General features: G+C 56.2%; 1 long non-coding RNA gene across 1 annotated transcript in view; it reads right to left on the reverse strand.

Annotated features, from left to right (window-relative positions):
• Window positions 1–24,090, reverse strand: part of LOC133666767 (uncharacterized) — a 113,613-nt gene extending 89,523 nt beyond the window's left edge. Inside the window, exon 1 of the long non-coding RNA XR_009831370.1 lies at window positions 23,202–24,090. This is a non-coding gene — a long non-coding RNA (uncharacterized LOC133666767). The remainder of the gene's footprint in view (window positions 1–23,201) is intronic.
• Between the last annotated feature and the right edge of the window lie 1,750 nt (window positions 24,091–25,840).

A 25,840-nucleotide genomic window follows, 5' to 3' on the forward strand; every position in this document is an offset into this window, starting at 1 on the left:
GTTTCGTTCCTCCATCCCGAAGAGGGATGGATCGCGGTCGGATTCGACTCGAGACGAAAGTTCGCGAGGGGAAGAGGAGGCGAGGTTTACGTTTGCGTTCGAGCGGGCAAGGTGACTCGGTCGCGCACTCCGAGGAGGGGGGGAGGAATTTACGTCGGAGGGGAAAAAAAAGGAGAAAAAAGAGAGACACGCGGATGACACGTAACGGTGGAAAAGGAGAAAAAGGACGGACAAAGAGCGAAGAGAAATCCGTGGCGGATTGCGTAAGTCGCGGGTTTTTTTTGCTTCCGCGATTCTGTCCTTGAACGTTAAACGGCGTGCACGCGCCGATCGATTTTGCAATCGCGCGCAACTCGTTCGCAATGATCGATCGTTCTAAATAATTCGAAATTCCAACCTGTCCTCTCGAATCGATCCTCCCGATTTCGAAATTCCAATTCGAAACGACGAAAAGAGGATTTCGAAACGGATTTCGGATTTCGGACGCACCGGTGAAAAGAGGAGGAATGGAATCGACGCGAGCTTGGAAGAGAGAGAGAGAGAGAGAGAGAGAGAGGAGCATCGAAGTGTCCGCGTTTCCGAACGCGTACGCGTTCTTGGAGTGCGTGAGCGTCCGTGAGAGGAGCGAGCGAGCGTGCGAGGTACGCCGGTCGGTGCGAAGGAGAGCGAAAGGGACGAATGCGGAGGGGGTAGAGAGAGAGAGAGAGAGAGAACGGCCACCGCCGCTCGGCGCATTTGAATACGCGCGAATAAATGCATAATAATTAGGTCAGTTTTGCTAGTCAGCTGATCCTGCCGTTATCGCGCTACGAAACCGAGGTTAAGTGCCCCGCAGCCGGTAACGTCGTCGGGGAAACGCTTTCCACGCTCGCACAGGCCGCACAGAATCGATCCTTCCGGCCAAGAAAACGCCGACGATAGACGAGCGAGAGATCCGGCGAGGGGACGGAACTATTATTATTATTATTATTATTATTATTAAACGCGCGAAACACGGCTGAGGGGAGGGGAAAAACACGGGAGAACGGGGAATTGGAGAGGGTGGTCGTCGCATGGACGAGCGACCGACGCGATGGCCAGGATTTTTATTTCGGTTTAATTATCGCGTTGGGGGTTGATGTAGCGACCGTGGTGGATTAATAACCCGTTCGAAACGGGGAGCGTGATTCGCTCGTCGTGTCACGCGTCGTACGACGATTTCGTCGATGCGAAACGGGGACGGGGGGAGGAAGAGAGAGAGAGAGAGAGAGAGGGAAACGCGAGGAACGGCGGGAATTTTTGTTTGGAGTATCGAAACCGATAGCACCGCTTCTCGCCGAGATTGCAAAAATCGCGGAGAAGCGGATCGGGACGGGCATTGAAATTCGCGGCGCGATCATCCAGGGAATTAATCGGAGAGGATCTTTGGCCGAGACGGTAAGACGATTCAAGGGGGAGGAGGAGGGGGAGGAGGGCGGTCGGCGGAAGTCAAAAAGCGCGAGTTGCGTGGCCGCGAGCGAGCGAGGGAAAGCGGAGCAGCAGATGCAGAAAGCGGGGAGAGTTTGAGTTGAATTTGAGTCGTGGCTCGTGAGGCAGGGCACGTAGCCACGGGCTGCGCAGCCCGCATAGCAAACGCCTCGGCGGCTCGTTCTCGGCGAACCGACAGCCTGTAGCCTCCTGCCTCTCGCGCGGTTTTATGCAGACACTGACCTTCGTTCCATCCCTGGCCCCTGCCACCCTGACCCCCCCGCCGCGCCCCTCCCGCTTAACGGGGAAAGTTTGAAATTCGGGTGCAAGGCCACCGGAAACCCGGTTTATCCTCTCCGCCGTCCCCGCCTCTGCCGCGGTTTCGCGCGGATCTCCTCCTCCCCCGATCCGCGGCCCGCGAGCATCGAAACGCGACGACGAAAAGATCGTGCTGCTGCCAGCGGTGTGTGTAAAGGGAGCGGGGCGGCTGGGCGGGGGAGGGTGTCGCGAGGTTCGGTAGCGAGGCGAGGCATTAGCACACAATCGGGACGGGCGAATCCGAATGCGAATGCGAGCCGGTGCAGAGCCGGAGGTCGGAGGTCAGACCGCCGCGACTCGGTCCCCCATTGTGTCGGCGGTCGTTCTCGGTCCCTCCCAGCCCCGTCCCGCGCCCGCGCCCATTGTTCCAGCCGGCTTCCACGCTTACGAATCAGTTTAGCCGCGCAATACCGCCGCGTATTTATTATTATTTCATGCGGCGCAACAGGAACGAACCTCGCCGCCCTCTCTCGGATCGGCGGACGTAAAGGAATTTCACCACCCACCGTCCCCCCGTTTCCGTTTCTTCTTCTCCCCTCCGTCCCCCGCATCGCGGCTCGATCCCGCGACATCCGAGGATTATCGATATCGAGGAAGCCGTTAATTGCTCGGCTCGCTTCTTTTTCTCCTCTCCTCGGCCGCGACGTTTCCCGATCGATCCGCTCGGGAACGAACGGTCGGTTCACTTTCGGTGCGTTAACGAGATCGGCGCGTTGACGCGGGCGTGCCCGAGCTGCGTGCTGGTGCGGTGTGTGGCTGCGAAAGGGCAGGCACAGGCTCGCGGACCACGGCAAGAAACGGAATACCGCGAAACCGAGCGTGTTTCGTCTCTTTGTCCCCGATCGTCCCGCGATTGGCAGCCTCTCACGACCGCGCGGGAGAAGAGAGAGAGAGAGAGACGGGACGGCGATCGAACGTCCGCCACTGAGGTTTGCTCGTGGGATCGGATCGAGCAAAAAGGAGCCGGGCGGACCAGACCGGAGAGCACGCCGGAGAGCCCCTTCTTATCAGACTTTCGAACCGACCAGTTCTTCTCTCTCTCCTCCGCTCTCCTCCACTGCTCTCCCGAGGAGGAGAGACCTCGAAACCTCGAGAAGGCGATCCTCGAATTCGGATTTCGCGGCACGACTTTTCCTCCCCCTTCGAGGAGGATCGAGCGTCGCGCGGTATCGGTGTCGACCACCCTCGAACGCGTTTCCCTTTTTGCCCTCCGCCCCCGTTAATTGGTCCCCCGGTGTGTATAAAACGCCAAGTAGGCTGCGCGCTCTCGGCGGACCGCCCTGCGCGGCCGCACGAATCGAAAGTCGAACGAAATAAACTCGGACGTCGCGTCGACATCGAGGGGGGCAAAAACTCGTCTCGGGGAGCGCGCGCGCGCGCGCGATCGATCGTCCACGTTCAACGATCGCGCCCCGCGCTTCCACGGATCCGCGGTTGCTGCCACGCGTCTCCCTTTGCCCTGCCGATCCGCTCCGGGAACCGTCCACGACTTCCACGAACTCCCGCACCACTGCTCTTTACGATTATCGTCGATCGAGTTTCCAGCCCCGGCGCCCTTCCTTCCTTCCTTCCTTTCTTTCTTTCTTCGCCATCGGCCGCGTTATCGCGTCCGCCGACCGAGCGAAATTTCCCTTCTGCTTCTTCTCTGCTTCTTGGAATTCTTCTGCTCGAGCAGGGAGAGAGGGAGAGAGAGGGAGAGAGATGGAAGGATCCTCCTCCTTCTTCTCCTCCATCTCCGAGGACGAGGCCGTCGACTGCTGTCTAAACACACTTTAAAGATTTGAAAACGTAATGGCGTCGGGCTTTGACCAGATTTGCATGTCACGGCTGCTCGCATCATATATCTGGATTTAGCGCGGCGCCGGCCTCGCCTCGCTCTTCTCGCGGATGGGGTGCCTTCCGGGATCATCGGAAGATCTCGACGACGCGGGGACGAAACGCGGAGGGAGTGGGAAATGGAGAAAGAGGCGGAAGAGGCGGGGGCGTACGACGAGACGCGTTAACACCCGTGGATTATGATGAATGAACCCGTGACGCGATCTCACCCTGATATCTTCACCCGTGTTTGCGTTTTCCTGGGGGAAGAAAAAGAAAAAAAATAAAAGAAAAAAAGGGGAAGAGGAATCGAAGAAAAATTCCTCCCCTCGCTACATTTGCCTCGCCGAGGAGAGGCAAACTGGAAGTGGAAGAATTCCTCCGCTGCTTCTTCTGTTCCTTTCCTTCTCCTTCTCCCACCCCCTCCTCCCTCCACTCCTTCCCTCGTTCCATACGCGCAGCAACGACGCAGCGTCGCGGGTCCGTTGAATCGGCGAACGAGCCGTTAATTGAGAACGCGGTCGGCGCGATCGCGCGTTAACGAGCGCGATCGATCGATCGATCGATGGTCCGAAGCGGAGAGAATCGAGAGACGCGGATCTCGCGGAGCGGACGGGCATCGAGAACCGAAGGAACGGTTGGCCGGCCGGCCAACCAGCCAGCCAGTCAGCCAGCCAGCCAGCCAGGCAACCGAGCACGCACGCGTCCACGTGCATAATGGGGGTGTATAATACGCGCGCGTGGAAGACAATGGACGCATTGTGCAGGTAGATACGTACACATACATGCGAGGGGCGTACAAGCCGAGCGTCGTTTGGGCATATTGACAGACTAATGATCGCGTGGAACAAAGGGCAGACCGTCACGTGGTCACGTGGTCACGTGATGGACCGTTTCCGGCCCGGCCAAGCGCCGCGGAGGCCCGCGACTGCATTCAACCCCGACCGACCGCGCAACCGACCGACAGACCGACAGACGACGCGCATCAATCAACCGGATCGGCCCAACCATCGCGAACCTCGCCGTCTCTCCTCTCCTCTGCCGCCGCTCCTTCCTCCGATTCGTCCCCGCTCTCCCCGCGTATTCTTCTCCATTTTTCCATCCTCCGTTCTCATCCTGCGCGTACCAGCACGTAGCTTCGCCTATCCCTCTCCTTCTCGATCGAGGGAATTTTCGGAAATTTCGAACGGGGTTGCACGGGCCACCGCGTTCAAACAACGTTAATTACGTGATTTTAAATTTGGACACGCGTCGCCTTTCGGGAAAGACAGCCGGCCGCGCTCCGGCCGGCGATTGACAACGATTTAATTCGAAGCGACGCCGCGATGTCACGGACACCCCTGTCGTGTTTCGCGCAATTTCGAGTTTTAATCCGCGATAATGGATCGAAGCGGCGCTGCTGTTAATTTTTGCAGGGACCAGGGGGCGTGTCAATCCGTTTGGAGAACGTCGAGTTAACTCGGGACACGATCGATCTATCCCCTTCTGCGAAGAATTTGCCGAATCCTCCTCCTTCTCCCTTTTCCTCCTTCTCCTTCGTTGTCCTTTCTCGACGCGCGAGACGACGACGTCGACGAGGACGCGGTGAATCGTTTTTCAAGCGAAACGTTCGAAAACGACTTGGTCGAGGCGGAGGGAAGGCTCCCTCTCTCGCACCAGAGAAAAGGGTGGTGGACTCTCCACGGCTATTTTCGATCTCCCCCTCTCTCTCGTGCAACGGAACGAAAGGGTTGGCGTCCACGCTCGTGGCACGCTCGTTTTAAATGCATAAATAATGAGCGGCCTGTTAGCGGGACTCGAGATAGCATTGGGAGCGGCGCGCGTCGCATTTTTTCGCCGAGCCCGCGCCACCGCGTGCACCGAAACGGTTAATTGATACGAATTGCTTCGCGGGGGCTATAAGTTTGCTCGTTAAGCACCGGTTCTCGCGGCGTCACACCCTCTCCAATTAAGTCACGCGAGGATCTCTCTCGCCGCCGCGATACCTCCGAGGGAGGGGGGAAAATCCGAGGCTTGAACTTTTCCGCGACCGTCTCCCCCGACTTTTTCCCGGAAAAGAAGGAAAGAAAGGAGAAACACAGCCGAATGGAAATATGGGCGATAATTCACTCGTGGAAACGTGTCGTCGGAGATCGCGGATAATTCTCGGTGCGCGCGCGTGTGCGAAGGGGAGGGAACGAGAAAAAGAGTGGGAGAAAAACGGATCGGAAGGATAATTGGAACGTGGAAGGAGGCGGGGGGTCGGGTGTAATTTCAGCGTGTTCGGGAGAACGATCAGGTGGCATTTGGCGGTTTGCTGGCACGTTTAGACGGAACACAGAGACGCAGCCGGTTGTCGGGAGCCTCGTTGCGGCGACGAACACGGCGTTGTGGCTCCCTCGAGCTCTCTCCTGTCTCCCTCTCTCTCTCTCCCTCCATTTCTCTCTCCGTCCGTTCGTCTATCCGTCGTTCGGCGCTCGCCCTCCCCTCGAGCATCCACGAACACGGAGAGATAGGAGCGAGGACGAAGAGGTACCGCAGGCGGGGTGTGCGCGTCTATAGACACGGTGGTAGTGCCCTGAGAGGAGCGGCGAGACAGGTCGAGGGGAGTGGAAGCCGCTAATGAGGCCGTGTGTAATTAGGGAGCTCTCGCGGCCTAATGAAGCGCTTACCTACCTTAGCTACTAACCCCCTTCGGACCCCCTCGAGCCTCCTACACACCTCGACACACCGACCAACACCGAGGCCACGAATACCGTGTGGCCGTGACGACGTTACGCTTCCTCCTCCTCCTCCTCCTCTTCTTCTTATTCTGCTCCTCTCGAAGAACAGACCGACCGACCGACCGACCGACCGACCGACCGAGGACGAGGTCGATCGATTCTCCTCCGGTTCCTCGCCACCTTCCGTCCGACGATCGTGCTCCACGCCGAGGCACGGAGTGGCGTAACCGTGGAGAAACCTCGGAGAGACGAAGCTCGATACGCGTCCGCGTCCTTCTCGGCCCATTACGGGATTAAGCGGTCGGAGACGCGCGATAAATTTTCATCCGGATCCTCCGCGTACCCTGTTGCCGCGTACGCGAATTCCTCATAGAGACCACCGTGGCGTGTTTGCCAATGGGCGAAGCGATCCATTAAGGCGGATGCGCTTTTAAGAAGCGGTAGCGATCGACCACGAACGAGATGCGTCCCTGCCCGTCCACAGGGGTTAAGCGTGGGCCCCCTTATCTCTCAATTCGCCGAGCGCAACCGTCCCTCCCTCTCCTCGTGCCTCCTCTCCTCTCTCACCGGTGCACGGATCCTCGACCAAGCGACGGAGCAAAAACCGAGAGAGAGAGAGAGAGAGAGAGAGAGGGAAGGAAGAGGAACGACGCGGAGGGTTGAGAAGACACGGCTACCGGAATCACGACTTAGCCGTCTCTCCACTCTTCACGGATCGACCCGTTATCTCCCCGGCCATTTGCATATTAAACTAACTCACAACGCGCGGCATATTTCAGGGAGTGCAGCGCGCCAACCGCACGAGAAGACCGGAGAGAGGACCGAACCGGCGAGTAGAGGGCGTACCAGAGGGAGAAGAGAAGAGAAGAGAAGGGTGGTGTGTGCGGGAGAAGAAGAAGAAGAGGAGGAGGAGGAAGGGGAAGGAGAAGAAGAAGTCGATCAGGACGGGCCGAATCCTCCAGGATGGCAGCCTTCCTTTTGCGTGCAGCTTGCTGCGAACTCTTTCTTTAACGGCCAACTTGTTTCCAATATGCATTGATAAACCTGTCCGCGCGGACCGCCACGCTCTCCGCGCCCTCTCCACCGCGCGCCCGATCGAAGATGGCTCGCTTCTTGATTGCCGGCCGGATTACTTCTTCCTTCGGGCCACTCATGGATCATCGCCTCCTCCGAGGTATTCGCGGATAAATTGCAATCGCCGCTCCTGCAATTTTCTCCACCGTCCAGACGATCGTCCGTCGTAGATATATTCGCGCGGCGCAAAAGAGACCACGATGGAAATTGAGCACCTTGGGAAATTGAACGAGCCAACTACGCTCGCTCTCTCGCCACCCCTCCCCACCCTCTCGCTTAATCAAATAACCGAGCGAATACCGAGCGAGCACCGGACACCTTCCGTTTTTTTTTTTTTTCGACTGCTGCTTTCTTCTTCTCCTCGCCTCCGTTCAGTTCTATCCTCTCCCGATCCCTGCCGATTAACCTCGACCGTTAACTTCGTAACTACGCTGCTGCCAACTCCAGCTGTTCTTCCTTCCCCTTCCCCCATCTCTCGACCGACTACCCGATATTCGAGGAAAACGGATTCGCCGTTTTTATTATTTATCGTCACGGTTTTAAGGGCGCGAGACAACGGAAGGAGCAAGTGAATGAAATCTCGAGCGCGTCGCTTGGCACGGAAGGGAGGAAGTTGGTGGTCGCGCGCACAGATAGACGACCGGCCTCGAAACGGTTGGAGACGATGCTTCTTCGCCGGGCATTTACGCATTCCCGTAAACGGATTTGGATCGTTCGTCGAACGTTCACCACCCCGGCGCGCGAAAACCGTTGGCCGGCGATTATTTACGACGTGGCGGCGGCCAACGAAAGCCGCGCCACGCGCATCGCGGAATCCCCCTTACTTGCCACGGGGCGGGGGTGGGGGATATACGCGACGTATATATTACGGGCTGACACCAACCGATGGGTTTCTTCGCTGCCAAACTGGCTGGGAGAATCGCGAGGATCGCGCTCGCCACTTTCAACCCCTTCTCCCTCCCCCTTTCCTCCCCAGGATGCGACGTTACGATACCGCGATAAATTTCCCAGGATCGCGCGCGCTTTTTCACCATTCTCGCCGTCATTTCGAGAACTCCGTCGAGCGGCAATTTCCACGCGTATATATATGTATATCTCTCCGCGACGAAATAACGTACATTTTTTGGCGACGAGAGGGAATAGTGTGCGGGGGAGGGGAGGGTTCCAGAGAAGACTCTTTCGCTCCCTTTCTTTTTCAGAAGAAAGCGTGTCGGGGCGAGTCGCACGGTAGCCGTGGGGCCGCGTGTCCGTTTCGCGTGTAACCGAATAGCGATGCTAATCTTGTCGCTGCTGCGCGGATACGTGGAACGAGAGAGGGAGAGAGAGAGAGGAAGGGACCTGCGTGTCTCATACCTATCCTATCCGGAGACGAGTTCGAGTTCCAGTTCCAGTTGCCGGCCGGCCGGGTGTCCGTTTCCAGTCCTAATACCCTTTATCGCGAATTAAGATGTTGTCGGGGTGTGGTAGCCGGCTCGCTTCCCCTTTCCCCGAAACGGCACCGCCGATTCGTCCCGTGCTGGCCAGGCCAGGCCAGGCCAGGCCAGGCCAGGTACGTAGCGTCCGCGCGGCTGCGCTCTCCGATCTCTTTCTGGAGTGGACCACGAGTCGTGGAACCGTGGGTTAATTATTACCGGGAACGGGCAATAAGCGTCGAAGGAATGCGATTCACGGGCCGATTCGACGAGATCGAAATACGATCTCGCGACTTTTCGAAGGGAAGAGAAAGAGAGGAGAAGGGAAGGAAAGGAAGGTGGGTGTCGCGATGCCGATTTCGAGCGGCCGATACACGGTTGAGCTCTGCCTTTCCGTTCGTTCGACGCTCGTTGGACTTTGCGCTTTCTTTTCACGAATTCGCCCGTCGTGTCGGCGGGACGAGATTGCGGCGTGGATGCTCTCTCGATCCAGTTTATCTCGGAAGGCGAGGGAATAAACGGAGGAATAAACGGTGGATCGAGCGGGTAAAACTGTTGGCACGGACTGGTATATATACAGCCGCCTAAGTGTATACAGGAGGAGAGTATTAATGACGCACGCGCGTTAACGCTGGCACGTGTTCACAATATTATTTATTATTTATGCTAAGTTATGCGGAGCCAGTCCATGGATACCATAGGCTGGCCAGCGGCCACAGTCTGCCGTGCGTCTGTCGGTGCCGTCATCGCTCCGGCATATTTATATCAATTACGTGTTATTCCCGCAGCTCTCGGATTATTATGTAAATAACCGTTCTGTCGCGTCGGATGTCAGTGCATCGGCCCGTCCGCAAGCTTCCTCCTCGGCGCGCACCATCGACGCTATCCCCGCGCTTCGAATTTTCCCCCTTCTTCTCCCTCTTTTTCTTCTTCTTCGATTCTACACACACACATACACACACGTATAACGTACAAACTTACGTACCACTTATGAACGCGTTTCGTTGACGCGAACGACTTTTTTCCGAAAAATACGTACACACATTCATAATGCACACGTATAAACAGAAAAGGAGAAACACTTCGAAGGAGGAGGAGATCGCTGCCGGTCTCGCGGCAGCGTCGGTGCTTTTCGGTTTTGATAAAACGCCTAAACATCAATCGGTCTCGAAAACTGCTCTGTAATTCGAGTTTAGCGAGTAACCCGGCAAAGTTTGGTCCACGGTCGGACGTGGAGAGGCCCTCGGGGATGGCGGGTCAATAGATGACCGACTGGATGGAGGTCGGCGCGGGGAGGGTGGCGGTGGTGGCGGCGGGCTCGCAGCGGGTAGAGAGGGTGATGCATCCGCTGAATATGTATGAGGCTCGCGACACCCCGTAGCACACCGAGAGACGACCCGAACCACCGCTATCTGCGGGCGATAGTGGTGGGTATGCCGTGTGTCTCGTAGGGGTCTGCGGCCAGAGAGAGCGTGAGAGAGAGAGAGAGAGAGGCGGTGGGTGGAGGGATGCCGGGCTTTCCACGGGGGAGGTACGGATGGTACGGTTCTGTGGCTGCGAGAGCTTATATCGCAAGAACCAACCCCAATGGAAACTCAAGCCTCCGAGGAGCCTCACCCATCATGCACACTCTCGTGCTCCACTCCCGCACACACACCCCGCCGCGGCTGGTGTTAACCTCCATCCAAAGCCTCCATCCCCCTTCCCTCCCCTATATATATATATATATCTATATACCATATATATACATATCTATATACCTTGCCAGCTACCGCTCTACCCTCTCGCTACATCGCGTCTTGGAGCGCTCCTCCTCGTAGTAGCTCCTCCACCGCGGAGGAAACGTCCCGCCACCTTCCGAGACAAAGTTACCTCGTAATTCCATCGCGAACAGATGCCGATGCGCCGCTAACACGTCCTCCCCCTCCTCCCCCTCCCGCGATTTTCATTACCCGCTCCGCGTGACGACGCGGTGATTATTACGATATCCCTCTCGTAGCTGGTAATCTCGAGCGTGGTGGATACGTTCTCTCTTTCGTACCCCCTCGTCGGGGGAGGAGAGAGAGAGAGAGAGAGGGAGGGAGGGCCACGTAACGCCTCTTGGAAAGGCGTATTAATTTTCTTAAATGGATGATGGAACGTCCGTCGAAAGGGTGAACCGTCACTCGACGAAGGGTTGATCCAGTGATGTGTGTGTATATATATATATATATATAGGATCCACTAAATAGGAACGACTGCGCGTGAGCGACGAATCCCGCAAGACAGCATGAGATATTGCCGGATTAGGGCGCATTATAGTTTTAAGCTGGTCCCGTTAAAAGCCATCGGTTCTCACTCGGTTCTCCGTTGGACAGGATTCGCGGGAGGGGAGGAGGGGGAGGGAAATGGTGGATTTCCGTCGAAAACTCGTGGCTGTTTCGCTCGGAAGGAGAGAGAGAGAGAGAGAGAGGAACGTTCGGAAAAATCTGTTTGGAGATTCGGTGTTTATGTACCGGTGTTCGATATAGGTCAATAAAGCGAAGGATTTACGGCCCCCGGCGTAACGACGACGGCAAACCCGACGTCGTGCGATGGGCGAAAGGCAGAGGGGTCGAACGGACGGGGGCTTATCGCGATCGTTGGTTGGCATGTAACTCGGACAGTTCTCGCGCGCAACCCTTTTATATCGCCGCGTGCGAATTCGTGCGCGATGGAACGGCTCGTTGAGCGTCACTGTTTTCTCCGAGGGTCGGAATCGTGGTCGAGTCGGGCGTGAGGAAGGGTTGATCTAGCCAGAAACGCCTAACAACGCTGCTAGAGGGGGTGGAGTCGTCGCGAGGAGGGAAGGAGGGAGAGAGAGAGAGAGAGAGGGAAGCCGTAGTGGCGATAATAAAGCGGGCTGGCCGCGCAATAAAATATAGCCGAAACGGAGGCGATGACTCGTTTAGGCCGAGAGGGAACCGGGCTTCATTAGCGAGTCCAAGTTCATCGGTAACCCCTTAGGCCCCGCTCACTTTTCTCTTCTTCTCCTTCCCCCTCTAACCCTCGACGGCTCTGGCCAAAAATCTACGGATATAATTAACCGTTCCGTGGGGATCCGTCCCAAGGGCTGCGGAATGCGGCCGTTCAATGAGCTTGGGATGCCGAACAACTTCTTTCATAAGGCTCCCTTTCCGCGATCTCTATCCACACCTCCGTCCTTCCTTAATTACCGTTATTAGCCGAGTCGAAATAATTGGACCGCGATAAGAATTGGTTCCGTGTTTCCGTGGCCGTCGAACGCTTCGATCGAAAAGAATCGAGTCGTTTCGAGTCGAGTCGAATTACGATCGACCAGGATTTCGAGAAGAAATAATTCCTTTCCCTTTCTTTTCGAGAACGATGAACAGAGATAAGACGGATCTCGTAAATGTAGATAGAAGGCGGACAACTCGTTGGAACGACAAACGCGACCTTGGTGGTGGGAAAACGAAGAGAGCTCGACGAAGAGAGAGAGAAAGAGAGAGAGCCCTTGCGAATAACGGCGAGAAAAGTATAACGATCCATGGAAGAGGTAACGCGCGACTTTACTGCGATCTAAAACTCCCGTAAACCGTCAAACTTTTCAATTTTATGCGTTTCAACGTTTCCTCCTTCTCCTCCTCCGAGGAACTCCTGCTACTCGAGTTCCTCGCTTTCATCCGCGAGATTTCGTTCGTACCTAATCTCGATCCGATCGCGAATTTTACAATATCATCGAAATGTTATGTAACGCAGTGTTCCTTTCATAATAGCTGTCCAAGGTTCTCGCCAAATCGATCCGATAAACGATAAAGACGAAAACACGCGAGGCAACACTCGTCCATCCGACGTTAGACGTCGCATCGAGGGTGCGATTAAACAAGGAAATCGGACACCGTTCGCACGGAACCGTTATTCGAGATAGTCGTCGCGCCGGTTCCTTTTTTTATCGCGGCCGTACGAAAGAAGACGATGATCGGATAGCAGTTTGTTGCATCACGGCCCCGCAGATATAGATCTAAATAGAGATCTCCTTCGATCCTTTGAGCGTATAATTTGGTTTTCGATGCGGGGCAGCGGCAGCTGTCGCCCGATCGAACGCCCGACACGAGCTCGGCCTCTCTTCGAAGAGGGTGTCGCGATCAAGATCGCGTCACATCCGAAACTCGGCCGCGCTTTGATGCCCAGATTACGAGGGGTGGCGTGAATTCGAGGCGAGAAAAAAACTCGTTACGGGGCGGCGCGTAATCGCATCGGCCTCGTTCCGTTTCGTCTCGTCTCGTCTCGTTTCGTTTTCGCCGATGGACATCGAACGTGCTCGGTCGCGAGGAGGGTTCGTCGTTGAGAGAGGGAGGGGAAAAAAAAAAAAGGAAAAAAGGAAAAATTCGATCGACCAAGAGGAAGAACTCCTTTCTTTCCTTTTCTTCTTTTCGCGCGCTCGAATCGATCATCATCGAGCGCTCTTCGATTCGAATTCGTCGTCGAATCGAGCTACGCGCGCGCGCGCGAAAGCTCGACTAAACAGAGACAGGGGGGGGGCCAGAAGGTCGTGCGATGTATTTGTAAAAAGGTGTCGGCTTGGAACTAAGGAGGCCCGCTTGAACTGCGCGCCCCGAGGGAGCGTAACCGGCGGCAGGGAAGTGGCAGATAAAAGAGAATTGTATAAAATAGGGTGTAGGCCCCGTATAAGGCGGGAGGGGGAAGGGGCACCATACGGGGAGAGCGGGAGGATGCCCGTGGGGCACCCCGTAGGTGCGAGCAACGCCATTTTCCACCGCTCTCGCCTCTCGTCTAAATCGACAAAACGTTCTCTCTCTCTCTTTCTCTGCTCTCGTTTGCTCTCGAGATGTAGGCGAGTGGAGAAAGGGAGCGGAAGAGGAGGAGGAGGAAGAGGAGGAGAAGGAGGAAGGGGCACACGTAGGGGCGCGCGTAGGGCCGATCTGTCAAATTTGATTTCACGGTGTCGAGCAGCGGCCACGATGGGGGCCAGATACGGATCTGCTGACACCTACGTACGTAGCAACTCGTCCCTCTCCTCCCCTCCCCCCCGTGATCCGTCAATGTACGGCCCACGTTCGATCGTGAACGGTCGAGGAGAAAATATCGTCAAAATATCGAAGGCACACTCGTTCGTGCACCGCGTGTTTTGATCGCGAGCCAAAGATGCGCGTCGAGATACGCGTGGACGAACGCGTGAGAGATCTCAATCCCGTTCCCATCCCCCCGTGAAATCGAGTTTTCGAATCGGGCCAAGTTTTCGATCCGGATGAATTAGGCGGGCTTTCGTCTCTCCGTGTCTCGTCCACTCCACGACAATAACTCCAACGTCGAGTTCGACTTCGATTTCGAACGTACGCGTGTCTTACGTGCGTACTTTACCACGCGGTTGCCGAGTGGAGTGGCGAAAGGAAAAACTTGGATTCGTTTTTTCTTCTTCCTCTTCTCGAGAAAGGAAGAACAGCGGGAGAAAGAGAGAGAGAGAAGAGTCTAGATTTTAGTCGAGCGTGTCTATCGATCGTGGAGGACCTTGATGCGCCGTATCGTTCTGGTCGGTCGGTCGGTCGGTCTCATGCTGGAAGCTTTGTCACTCGAAGCACGTACTCGGGGCAAGGACCGACGCCGCAAGCTCTCTGCCTCTCTCTCTCCTCTCCTCTCCTCTCTCGAGCCATACCCGGTCTCCTTCCTGCTCTCTCTCTTATCGCCCTACCTTTCTAACAACGCGCCATTGTGTTCCGCCACGCTGGAACCCCGTATATTCCTCGACGCTATGGATTTTCCGAAAGCGTTTCGCGACCACGGCCTCGCCTCGCCTCGCTTTCTTCCCTCCGTCGATCCGTCGGAATTATTAATCGAGCCGATTATTAATCGTTGGCTCGAATCATCCGTTTCCACGAATCGTATTGCGAGAACGTTTGCGAAACGCGGCACGTGGCCGCTGCCCGATGACGACATTCCCGCTCGCGAGAGAATCGAACGAAGCCAAAACGAGCCGAGGATGCGTGCTCGAGGATGGTTCGTTCGATTCGGTTGGCGCGCGCGGACGGAAGCCGATCGCATGAGTCAGACGAGCGGGAATGAATCCGCGGGATGCTAAACAATGGCCGAACGACCGAAACCGACAATGGAATACGGAGTGTTGCGGATGGAGGCCGTACCTACCGTCGTCCTGTCACCCCCCACCTCTCTCTCTCTCTCTCTCTCTCTCCTTTTTAATTCTCCAACGGTAGAAATCCAATTATCCGATCCGATACGATAAAGCAATTTGGCCGGACGAAAGTCATCGGCCATTAGTTATTTATCCGGCTACGTCTCTCGAAACCTGTTGTCCTCTCGCTCGCGGCAAAGAAACGCGGTCGAAGACGGACGATAAAGAAATTAGCTCGGATAGAGAATTCTAGATCGCGAGCATTCCTCGAGAGGTCCGCGTATACCTGCATATCCGCCTCCCTCCTCCCTTCTCTCTCTCTCTCTCGTTGCGGAGAAAAGGCGCGCGACATTGTAGCGGCAAAACACGGGCCGTCATGTTGGAGAGGAATGTATCTCCCGCGAGAGACGGTGGAAAGTAACGAAGTAGCGAACGGTTACTCACTCGTTGTACGTACTCCCTTCCTCCGCGGATCGGTAAAACGGTCGCGACGCGGTTTTTTCCCGATCGCGCTGGCCCGCGACAGGTAGCCGCCGAGGTGTCATTCCCGGGAGCGCAGCGGGTCGGCCGTTATTTAATCTTGGAGCAGCTCGTTATCCTCGGCAATTATGAAACCGCTTACGTACGAAGCGACGAGTTCTTGCTCCCCGCGATCGCTTCCTTTCTCCCTCCCCCCTTCTCTTTCTTTTCGAACAGAGCAACGGTGGTTTCACGACCTCACGGAGGCGCGTATAGCAACTACGACGTGTACACCTCCGAAGGATGGGACCCCCTCCTCGTAGATTTCAGATAGGTGCGTAAGGTGGTCGATACCGTCACCTTTGTTCCATTGAAATCCGTTTTAAAATTCGAAACGCGTGAAAAACTCGCGCTCGCGTCGCGCCGAGAGACGCACGCTTCGATCCTTTCTCCCCCCGATCGCTCCCCCCGTCTTTCTTCCCTTCCCTCCTCCTTTCTTTCCGCGTTTCTTTTCACCTTTTTCAAAAGTGTGATACGAGAAACAACGTAGGCGGTCGTGCTCCTCCTTGGGAGAAGCAGAAGGAGGAGGAGGAGGAGGGGCGGTGGGGTATCGGAAGAGGAGAGATGTTCCCTTCCCTCTCGTTCCTTCCGGAATTTTATCAACTTCCCTTCCCACCGACGAGTGGAATTCGCCACTGGCAATGGTGACGGGAGGAAAAAATGGAAGGCAGGAAATAATAAAGCGATATCCGGAATGGAGAAAAAATTACCGGCGTATTAGCGGGGGCCCGCGGGGGGTCGTGGTGGATGGGGAAGGAGGAGGAAGGACGAGCGATATATCCATAACCGTACGCCATACGTCGCCACGGGTTGCTGGTGCACGGGCTAACTGGAGGTCCCCATTGGGCAATAACGCCCTTCTTCGTAACATAGTGGCACAATAACGTAGGTTCTTTATGCCAGTACAGGGCAAATAGATCACATTGCTGACTAATAAGCCCGCTGGTGCTCTCCCCCTCCTCTCTCCCTCTCTCTCCCTCTCCCGGTCGCCGCCGTTAACCGTGTCGCTTTCCTTGTCCCCCATCACCCGTCCGTTCCCCGCTTTTTCCCGTTTTCCTCCGAAATTCCAACCGTCTATCAATGGCACAGTCGTGACGCAGGAGGGTGTCCGCAGCATTGTAATGCTAATGCTCGAGGAGCAATCGATCCGCCTCGTTATGTCGCCAAACGCACGGGAGAAAACCTTCCCTTTTCATGGGAATTCTAGAGACGAGAAAGATCACCGTTCTTCCTCGAAAACTCTATCGATTCGAGAGAGAGAGAGAGACGTTCTTCCGTTCTTCCTGTTGGAAAAATTATGAGATTAGGCTACGATGAGGATCAGTATTAAATCGCGGAGAACGTTGATACTCGGAATCACATGCAACTCTCTGTCTCCAACCGATCGACCGACTCTCCCGATTACCGGTCTAATTATCTGGCAAGGCACGATAGGGCAACCCCATCTTCCGGAGATGGAATTGCCGTTCCCACCGTCCTTCGAGTCACCGCCGAGTCCGACCACCCTCCGCCACCGAGGTCATTGTTACGTCGTTACTACCCTTTAGTACGGTCTTCGAGCCAATTTCGACTCGGGACGACAGCTACGATTTCCGCCACCCCCGTCACCACTCTCTCTCTCTCTCTTTTTCGATCGATCGCGTGTAACGCGTAACGAGCGGGAACAAATCGGCGCGCAAACACGATTCCCTTTTTAATTCTCCGAATTTTTGCCCGATCTCGGGTAAGAAGGATAGGAAAATAGGCGAGTTTATAGAGGTAGAGATAGACAGGCGGTGGTGGCGAGCTAAGCTAGGCAGGCCGTGCAATCAATACCGTTTCGGTATTACGCTGGAAACACTCTCTTCGAAACAGCCTACGTTTCGCTTTGGACTGCTCGAACGAAAGGGGGAGGGCGGAAGATGGAGCGACGAAGAGGCTGCGATGGGCGCGCGAGGGGTGGCGAGCGAGAGGGAACGAGAGACAAGGGAGAAGGACATCGTGGGAGGGAAGAGAGAGGCGAGCTTGGAACGAGGAGGAAGGAGAGAGGGACGAGGGGAAAGAGGCTTCGACCACGTTTCGTGGTCCGCATACTGATAGGTCCGGTCGTATGTACGGGCGAAGGGGGAGAGGGGGAGAGAGGGAGAGAGGGAGAGAAGGAGAAAGAGAGAGAGAGAGAGGGAGATAGTTGACAGAGCCGAAAACAGACTTTTGGTCGTCTTTGGTAAAACCCGAAGTGGAAAACTAGCGGTAACCCTGGGCCGATTCGATCCGTAACGCGAGCGAGCGAGCGAATATTTTCGTGACGTTGATTTCTTTCTTTCTTTCTTTCTTTTTTTTTTTCCCTTTCTTTTCTCTTTCCACGCGACAAAGCGACTCTCCTCGAAAACGAAAACAAGAGAGAGAGAGAGAGAGAGAGAGAGAGAGAGAGAGAGAGATTTTCGTGTGGCAATTCGTAGGATTCGGGCACACAGGTAGCCTCGAGCTACGGAGCGAAGGGAGATGGGGGAGGGTCAGAAGAGTGATTCTCTCTCTTTTTCTCTCCCTCTCTCTCTCTCTCTCCTTCTTCCTTTTTTGTCTCGCGAGCATAGTCGGTACGGCGTCGTGTAAGTGGGTACCCACTTCTGAATTGGTTCCCCTCGTTCCACTCGTTGGATCATCGTCGTTCGCCGAAAATTCGATCATTATGATTGCTTATGATGTAAATGATGCCCCCGGGCAGCAATTGTTTCCGTCAGAACGAGCTCGGGCTCCAAGTGTGGGGGGGGCTGCGGGTGCCTGACGGAGCCGCGGGGAGAGAGGCGGGTGAGGACAAATCGGAGACGATAAATGGGGGACGCGAGGGCAGGTGCAAGTGAAATCTGTTTTTTCTCCAGCGCGTAACGCGGCCGCCGCTTCGAGGACCTACTTGCTCCTCCTCACTTGGTCGAGTCAAGGAAAATCGGCCCTCGACTCGCTTCGCCTTCGACCTCCCCTCCCTCCACCTTCCTCCCCCACCCACCCCCGCCCGATACGCCAGTTTCGCAGGAGGAATAGGAACACCCCTCGAGGGGTTGAATCTCTCTCGTCTAATTTGCCCTCGGCTTCTTTACGACCGTAATTTTAAATTCCGGTAAAAAAGCGAACTATATTTAGGCGTTGCGGTGAAATAGGGTTCGGAGGGGGAGGGGATCGTTCCGCGTTAGCTTCGGGTGGATCGGGTCGGAGGCGACGCCGTGCCGTCGCGAAATCGAGGCAAAATACACGAGAAACGTTGCATAGGTTTGGAGAAGAGCGAAGAAAAAGAGAGAGGGAGAGAGAGAGAGAAAGGTTGGGTTCGTGTGTAGCGGAGATCTACGGGCTCGCCGCCTATTACGGTAATTTCACGGTACGATGTCTATTCCTGCGGTTCGGAGGAGCAGGACTAATTTCATTAGGGATAAAGATCATCATTATTTCGCGACCGTCCCGAAAATTGCCGGCGTGCCTCTCTTTTTCGCGATACGACTTCGGGAACGGTCGCCTTTCGAGCTTCCATCCACAGCCCCCGGGCGGCCAGACCGGCCACCTCCTTCGTCTTTACTGTCCGCTTTGCGAAACGGACGAGGAACGACAATCCAGGCAGAGTCGAGAGGAAAGACGACACGTTTGCGCACGAGCGAAAGCGTTTCTCATCGAGGAGCGAACGAAATTTCGTCAGGTTATCGCGATCTCTCGATCTCTCGGGAGAATCTCTCAGAGAGAGAGAGAGAGAGAGAGGGAAAGGGGAGCAAACGGCGCGGCGTCGCGTCGCGTCTCGTCTCGTCACGTCGCCTGGCGTCACGTCACGTCACGTCACGTCACGTCACGTCACGTCACGTCACGTCACGTAACGTCGGGCGCACGGCGGTCGAATGGAACGAATCCTGCATCCGGTCGCCGGTTTGCGCCGCTCGCGTACGATCGCGATAAATCGACAGCCGATCGGGCGTCACGTAACTCACGTACGTACGCGAGAGCGAGGCTGGTTTTTCTTCGACCGGTCGCCGGTGCCCGCCGCTCACCGATCCAAGGAATCCTCTCTTCGGGCGAAACGATCGGCCACGGGAATGGGAACGGGATTCGAAACGAGCGCCGCGGCGCGCGGGAAAGTAAGCCGAGCTCGGCCGTGCACCGACATTCTCGCCGATTTTTATATGCCGTGGGGAGCGTGTTTCCTGGGGACAGGAAACGCGCGACACCGCGCCGATGATAATTGAACGCCGGCTCGTCGAGATCGATCTTGAGAAGAAAAAGGAAAAGGGACCCGGCCGAGAGAAGACGATCGTCTTCGATCCTCGTCCCCGAAACGGGAGAAGAAAATGGGATTCTCGAGGGGAGGGGGGAGGGAAATTAAGAAAGTTGGCTCGAGAAACCTTGGAGCGCGTTGGACGGCCGATCGTCCAATTTCGTCACTCGTTACCGGTGCTCGTTACGCGCTCGTATATACCGGTTGTTATTATTTCCACCGATCGACGGTGTGATTTATGCCTTCCCCCGGAGGGGCGAAAAAAATGTTGCGCAACGCGACGGCGACAAGGCTTCGTCGCGTTCCCTGGAAAACGTTTCCCGTGCAAACGAGGGACGTGCGTCGGTAGAGCGAGAGGCCGACAGGCCGATCCGTTATTGCTCATTACCTATCAGCGAAGCTGTGCGGAGCGGAACTCCCTCCATCGCCTCCGATCGCGGCTACGTCGACTAATTGTTCCCTCTAATTGACGAAGTTCTCAGGCTCGGGCGCCGCGTTCCCCGCATCCCTCGATCCGCCGCCTGCTTTTCACTTTTTTTTTCCTCCTCCTCTTCTTCTTCCTCTTCTTCCTCCTCCTCCTCTTTTTCAATCTCTCGAGCCGAAGGAATCTCGTTCCCTCCCGAAAATCGATCCGGATCCAGGCGCGAAACGTTTCCTCGCGTAATTCCGGCCGCCGAATTAAGATATCGGGTTTTGTCTCGACGCGGATAATAAAAGTGGAAAAGTTGTGTCGTGCCGCGGCACAATTTCGCGGTTATTTTTTCGCGTGTTCGTTGCCTCGTTCGCGGCACACGTACACGGGCGACGATCGAAACGGGAGAGAGGGAGCCCGCGCACTGCAACAATTAACCGAGGCGACGCGATATCGTCGATTCGTTTCGCTCGCGTGACAAACTCGCCCCCTCGCCCTTACGTTTACGTGAGCGGCCCGCGAATTTTTTACAAATCGCGCTTCCGCGATCGCTTTATCGCGCCGCCATTAACGAGGTGCACGCGTGTCGAAACTCTCGAGGAACGCGCCAAACACCGTGTCCGGCTCCTCGGAACGAACAACGAGAATAAATAACGAATTACGAGGCCTACGCTCCTAACGATTCTAAAATAAATTCGAAGAGGTTCGTTCGTTCGTTCGTTCGCTCTTCTTCCTTCGATTTCGAAATGTAGAGAAAAAAAAAAAATGCTTGAAACGCCTGGAGCATTTCCTCTCCTGCGGCGCGGTTCCGCGAAGCGAAGACGCGAAAGCGCACGCGTTGCGGCCGACAGCTGTCAAATAAATGTTAAAAAAAAGAGAGAGAGAGAGGGAGCGAGAAGAAGAAAAAAGCGCTAGCCGAGCGAAATTTGGAGTGGATCGAAAAGAGGGTGCCTGCCCACCCTATCGAAATACCCTTAGCCCGCGGGGCAAAACGGTCTGCGCGATTTTTCCACGGTTGGAAACTCCTCTCTTCCCCGATAAGTCATCGCCCGCTTCACGCTTCATGCTCCCTTTCTCCGGTTAAGAAACCGCGTACCTCCCGCGTCCGACGTTTTATGCTAATTCATCGGGAATAATAATTTCGGGTATTAATGGCGGACGGCTCGCGGACGGTTCGCGGACGGAAAGCAGAAACGTTTCTCGCTCGGGGAGGGGAGAAGTAGAAGAGGATGGGGGGGGGCGGAGGAAACAAGGCGCGAAGTTTGTTGGCTCCGCTCCAAAAAAAATTGCCCACCGAATAAAAACGGGGCGACGCTTCGTTAGATTTCGCCGCTCGTACGGAAGAGCCGGTCGGCCGGCTTTTCGAGTTTAACGAAGTAACCGGTGGTGACTAGACCCCGTGGTCCCCCGACGACGAGGAGGCGGATGACGACGACGACGGCGACGACGACGACGAGGGGTGGCGGATGATGTCGGTCGGGCGAGAGACCGCCAAGGGGCAAATTTTCGAGGGTGGTTTCGCGCGTCAATGGTTTATTAAGAAGCACTTGTTTAAAGGTAGCCCCATTCCCGTATCCGACAGCCAATTCGACCGCGCGACGTCTGTGTCACTGTGCCTATACAAATGGACGGAACGGGGAGGGGATCGCGAGGGAGAATCCACGCTCGCCCCACGGCGATACGTCCTCGTGTCGCCGTAATTGAAGTTATTGCAATATTGTGTCCTGTCAACCCGCCCGTCCCCTCCTCCTCCTCCTCCTCGTCTTCGCCTCGTTCCTTCGCTCCCGCGCGGACCCCTTCGGGTTTGCGGTCGAGTCGTGGCCTCCTTCGATCTTCTTCGGGGAAAGGATAACGCGGAGTACGGAGGATGCGTGCGAAGAGGAAGAAGAGGAAGAAGAGCCGAGCGGCGAAGGGTGTACATCTCTGCTCGAAGATAGGAATTGGAAAAGTGTGGAATTCGTTGCCGCGCTATTTCTATCCGTCCCGCGCTAGACGGGAAATTCAATTCGGGCGGTGAATAACGACTAACAAACCGCAGTTATATCGTAAAAAGCGATGCACCGGGCGGAGAATTAATTCCGGCCAGCTCTCCACCCACCTCTCCTCCTCGCCTTTTCTCTCTCTCTCTCTCCTTCTCCCGTAGATTCTCTCGCTTCCAACTGGAACGGTCCCAAAATTCAATAAAGGCGAACGAGCGCACGGGGTCTCCCTCGCCGGGTTTCGGGGTTAGCGACTACGGAGTTAGGAGAGCCCCGGAGTCATCGCGCGAGAAACGAGGGGAGAGGGGAGAGGCTACACAGCACGGTGCATACATTAGCGGGGACAGGGTGGAGATATTGTCTGAACAAAGGGATCGGCTCGTACCTATCGAAAAGGCGATTAAGCGAGGATAAAGTTATACCACCCCACCCTCCGCGCCCCGCCCTTCACCCCGGGTGTCGTCGATTGGTTTTGCGTTAAAATCGCTTCCCGAACGGCACGTGTACACCGGGGAAAATAGGATCGATCGCGTAATTTCCGATCGATTTCCACGCCTCGAAACGAGGCGTACGACGTACCTTTCTTTCTCTCCTCTCGAGAGAGGATTATTTTCAGACGCGACGAAAGAGTGAAGAAAAGCGGGGAAGGAGGAGGAGGAGGAGGAGGAGGGAGCACGTGGCACCGCTTCTTCAACCGCTGAACGGCCGAACGGTTGGAACGGGAATGCCGGTTTCTCGGACGGCGGGCGCGATAAAGCACGCCGCCCAGCGCGAGATACGACCAATTACCCCCCGTGCCAAGCGTGCGATTTAAGGGTGGTCGAGGTGGAGTGGCGCGGAGAACGATGCCAACGATGCCGTTCGCGATCAAACAGCGCGAACGGTTGGCTCCCATATTCCCTCCATCCTCTCCATCCTTTTAATCCACGCCCGCTCGTTCGTCTCCCTTTTCGATTCGCGAGATTAGCCGCGATCCTCTGGCACCGATTTTCGCGCGCCCCGCTCCCTCATAACGCGCGAGTCGAGTGGACGCGCCGATTTATGGGATCCCACGCTTTCCCTCCCCCTCCTCGATAAACCATTCACGCGCATCCCTCCACCAAAATCGGATCGGACTGGAAAATGAGCAAAACGAGAGGCATTTCGTCCTCCTCTTATTGTCGTCGACTTACCTTACCCACGTGCTCGTTCGGCCGACGTCAACGTGAAACGACGTGCTCTCTTCCCTCGTCCTCCGGCCCTTGCTATCTCCCTCCCTCCCTCTCTCCCTCTCTCCCTCTCTCTCTCTCTCTCTCTTCGTCGAGCTTCTTTCCTTCGCCGCCCCCACCTAACCTCCGGTTGATACTCCCCCTCCTTGGTGGGAAGGCCGTGTCGGGGGGAGGGCAGGGAGATCGGCGACCACGTGACCGCCGTGACCGGAACCGCACGAAACGCGGAACCGCGTCCTCCTCGTGGTCCTCCTGTTCCCGATGATCGTGCCCTCGGTCGTCCCGCTGCTTCGATTCTCTCTCTCTCTCCCCCTCTCTCCTTCCTATCCTTCCCTCTCGTCCCCCTCTTTCCCTCCCTTTTTCTCCCCCTCTCTCTCTCTCTCGCTCTCCCGCAGAGAGCCTCGGTCCAGTCGGTCGGTCGATCGGTCGGTCGAGAACTCGAGAACTCGACGATGGAAATCACGAATACGGCGAAGAAGCACACGGATACGACGACGGTTAGGAAGAGAACACGTGGGCCGTGGAGGAGCCGATTTCCTGCCATTTTCGCGAGAGGGACCCGCTCCTCCTTTCTCCGTTTCCCCGTGCGGCGGTGAGAAGCGGCGGTGTGCCAACGACTGCTATCTGCCGCGGAGCGAGTCGGCCGCGGGACTTTGGTATACTGGGAGTATGGTAAGTAGCTACACCCCTGCCACCGCCGCCCCTCCCTCGTTGCCGCGGCACGCCGTTCCCTCGAACGTCCCGATCCCGCGCCTCTCCCCTCCCAGCCGTTCGCCGAGCCGATCCTCTACCCTTCCCCGCCCCTGCACGCACAACACCGAGCATCGCTACCGACCTCGTCGCTACCGTGCCCTCCCCCTCTCCCTCCCAACACCCTGCTCGACACCGGTCGATCGACCGACCGATCGACCGATCCACGCCGACCTTTGCTGCCTCGCGGGGCCCCAGGGACGTATCCATCCGTCCCATTCGCTCCTTCGCCCCCTTTCATCTTCGTGGAAAATCCTTTCGAGACGGCAGAGAGAGGGGGAGAGAGGGAGAGAGAGAGAGAGGCGCGGACGGATCGAAATTGTCGATTCTCGATCCTCCGTGTCGAACGTTTCGTTCGTTTATCGGGTGTATCGGGGATATTGCGCGAGGGGGACGCGGGGCGAGGTGCACGAGCTTGGAAAACGCAGCCCAGCCAAACGCTGTTAAACGTATAAAAGACAGCGTTTGCATGCTAACGTATCTATTATAATGGCGACGTTCGTTCCTCTTTCGCGTCCTTCTTCTTCTTCTTCTTCTTCTTCTTCCTTTCTCCAAGTCCCCTCTCCCTTCTTTGTCTGCCTCGCTCTCGCTCTCTTTCGCTCTCTCTCTCTCTCCGTCGCTCGCTTGCATTCCGTTTCACTTCGACGCGCGCATAAATTACCGCTTTCGAATGCAACGGTATGAATGAGACAAAGTTTTCCCTCCGCTGCGCTTCGTTCCCCTCCTCCTCCTCCTCCCTCCCTCGTGTCGTAACGACCCCGAGATCTCGAGGTCCGCGCGGATCCTTCTTCCTCGCGAATATCACGCACGCGTGTGCCTCGTACGCGTGGGAAAAAAGGAGAGGAGGAGACGGCGTCAAGCAGCATCCGGATCCGGATGGAAGGAAGGAGGAGGAAGAGGTAGGGGGATAGGGACGAGGGCGTTTATTAGCAATTGTAATGCAAGATCGCGGAATGCACGGGATCCCCGGCGATGCCTCGATACGACAGTCCCGGTACGCGTGTTCCTCGTAACACGATTCCCGGATCAACCTCGTGGAGCGAGGAAGGTATCTCGAGGAGAGGAAGGGAGTCCTCTGCAAACTCGAGCCCGCCTCCACCGAATTCCATTCCTAGGAGAGATCCTCTCCTAGGAAGGGAATACCGGCGCGGCCGGGTTAAAAGTAAATTCGATCGAGGGACGATACGAGCAACGAGTTGCGGCGACCGTCTTATTGCGCTCTTATCCGCAAGAAGCGCGCGTCGAATCGTTTAACGGCGGCATTCCACGTTTATGGGGCGCGGGAACCGATTTGCGCGGGCAACGCGTGTGCGGAACGGGCGCGGGTTGGGCGTAGTTGTAAATCGGGCGAAAGCCTGCTCCTCGACCGATCAATCGAATGCACCATCCTACGAACGAGACGGAGTTTCGAGCTTCCCTCCCTCGCGATTAATTAAAGGAATCGAGGGGACTAGTGTCGAGGCGACGATTGGGATTCGTTCGAGGAAGAAAGGAAAGGAGAGGAAAAGGTCCCTCGGCCAAACGCGACGAGTTTAAAAGTAATCGGGTAATACGGGAAGTTGGGATGGCTCGTTCGAATCGTTTATGTTAATCAGCCGTGACGTCACCGGCACCCCCCACAGCGGCAATATCAACCCGTCTTCGTCGCCCCTTCCCCTCCAAACTCTGTCCACACGGGAAACGCGGACGTATCGTGGTCCTCGCGTAATCACCCTCCCTCTCCCCTGCCCATTCTCCTCGTCGCGCACCCTTTGTCGACGTTAACCCAAAGTGAATGGACGTATAGCGGGCGTAGGGACGGGTTTTAACTTCGGGGGTGACTTACCCCGAGCGTTATCTATTTTGACAGCGCG

Source organism: Apis cerana, linkage group LG10 (assembly GCF_029169275.1).
Source record: "Apis cerana isolate GH-2021 linkage group LG10, AcerK_1.0, whole genome shotgun sequence".
Lineage (NCBI taxonomy): Eukaryota > Metazoa > Arthropoda > Insecta > Hymenoptera > Apidae > Apis > Apis cerana.